The sequence below is a fragment of the Lucilia cuprina genome, chromosome 5, assembly GCF_022045245.1.
Source record: "Lucilia cuprina isolate Lc7/37 chromosome 5, ASM2204524v1, whole genome shotgun sequence".
NCBI lineage: Eukaryota > Metazoa > Arthropoda > Insecta > Diptera > Calliphoridae > Lucilia > Lucilia cuprina.
Window position 1 is genome coordinate 14,258,006 of NC_060953.1, and position 2,322 is coordinate 14,260,327.

The following is a 2,322-nucleotide window of genomic DNA, read 5'->3' on the forward strand; positions in this document are numbered from 1 at the left end:
TATTCAATAGTCTGTAGTCTAGTCTATAGTCTAGTGTATAGTCTAGTCTATAGTCTAGTCTATAGTCTAGTCTATAGTCTAGTCTATAGTCTAGTCTATAGTCTAGTCAATAGTCTGTAGTCTAGTCTATAGTCTAGTCTAAAGTAATGTCTATAGTCTAGTCTATAGTCTTGTCAATAGTCTTGTCTGTAGTCTGGTTTATAGTCAATTTTTTAGTCTCGTCTATAGTCCAGTCTACAGTTGAGTCTAAAGTCTAGTTTATAGTTTAGTCTATAATCTAGTCTTAAGTCTAGTTTATTGTGACAGACAATTACATTCAAATAAATAAAAATACGGATACATTGACTTCTGCTACAACCGTTGGGTGAATAGAGCCATAATACAATAGTGGTTAAAGTGTGAATAAAAATTTTAAGAACTGTTAAATTAATTTTTTTTCAAAAATGTTCAAAACATTTTTTTTTTAATTTTTTATTATTTAAACATTTTTTTAGTTTGTTTTAATATTATAATTATAATTATCTTTTTATATATTTTTTTATTCTTTTTTTCCCAAAATTTCCATTTATTTTTGACTCGCACTGTCTCATATATATTTGCTACAAACATATTTCATTTGCTCGTAAGCCAGTAGTGGGGGCCTCTAGAGATGGGTAAAATTAAGTAATGAAAATTAAGTGAATTCATGTTTTATGTTATTTCTTTTTTTGTTCCTATTCTTTCGCTATTTCGGATTTTGATTTATAAATAATGATAAGAATCTACTTACTTGTTCGTACAGTAGAAGATACATAAAACATATGAATGTATGTATGTTTTTTTTATTTTGCTGAAAATATATAGAAAATAAATAAATTTATTAATGTGATAGTTTGAAAGGTCTAAAGGAAAAATATATAATGAAAGTAAAATTGCTTAAAATATTAAAGGAAATTAACTTTTTGGATGATTTATTATACTTGATGTGGTTAGGATTTATATCTGTACAATTTTAAAGGAAGAAACTGCGGTTACGGAAAATAAGATTTTCAAGAAGAAAGGGACTTGATAGAGAAAGATGGAAAAGTTTACAAGTTATCCATTAGCTAACATGTTATTAGACTTAAGATTTTTAAGATTTAACAATCCTCCATCGGTCTATAACTTGGTGGACAATCCTGTGCTTATATGTCAGATTCAATTCTTTTCTTTAATATTAATTAAGTGAACCCTTGTTATTCATCAAGTTGTGTTTACTTAGGCTCTGCTCGAATATGTTTTGCATTATTTACAAATTTTCTTTTTCCATAAAATTTAACCAAATGTTCAATTACATAAAATTATACCCAATATATACATTCCTAAATTTTTAAATACCATTTCAAACAACAAAACAAAATTATATTTTCCGCATATCAAATAAATATATGTATAACAAACAGATTGATAGGAAGATAGACAGACAGATGGGCGGACAGACAGTTAGACACATAGACACCATACGGTAAGAAAAAAAAAAAACTAAATCAAAATCTCTGTTATATGCTTTTATTGTATACACTTCTAGCCATTGGCATTCATCAATAATAATGTTTAAATAATAATATTACAACAAAACCCCAAACCAGAAAAATAGAAAACACTTTGCAAGACAAACAAATAACTAAATTGTAAATATATTAGAAGCCAACACAATGATAATAATAACAATAACATCATGGCAACAACAACAAAGAGGAAAAAAACGAAAAAAAAGAACACAATATCCGACACGACCAATAACAACAATGTCAATCAAATGAAGTTGAATATACAGCAAAAAAAGTGTTTTTGATATTTCGAAACATATACTTATTTTGGCCAAAAATTACATACAACTAGTTCAAAACAAATATGTACATATATTGTATGTGATCTTTTTTGGTAACCACAATTAACCCATTGTGGCAGGGGATGCATTGTTGATGGACACATACTAAATCGTATGATACTTCTTGGTCATTTTGGATACTAATTCGGCCAGCCTTGTGTTAAAGATATGATGAATGGGAAATAAAAGATTAGAATATAGACCAGAGTACAAACTAGACTATAGATTAGATTATAACCTAGACTATGGACTAAACTATAAACTAGACTAAACTCTAAACTGGACTAAAGAGAAGACTATTGACTTAACAATAGATTAGACTAAACCATAGACTAGACAATAGACTAAACTATAGACTAGACTATAGGCTAGACTAGACTATAGACAAGACTATAGACTAGACTAGACTATAGACTATAGACTAGACTATAGACAAGACTATAGACTAGACTAGAATATAGACTATAGACTAT

General features: G+C 27.9%; 1 protein-coding gene across 1 annotated transcript in view; it reads right to left on the minus strand.

Moving 5' to 3' along the window:
- The window catches only part of LOC111683195 (neuropeptide Y receptor type 2), a gene marked incomplete at its 3' end in the record, with an annotated part of 44,989 nt that overhangs the window by 8,802 nt on the left and 33,865 nt on the right, over positions 1 to 2,322 (minus strand). Inside the window, exon 3 of the mRNA XM_046951550.1 lies at positions 770 to 829. The remainder of the gene's footprint in view (positions 1 to 769; positions 830 to 2,322) is intronic.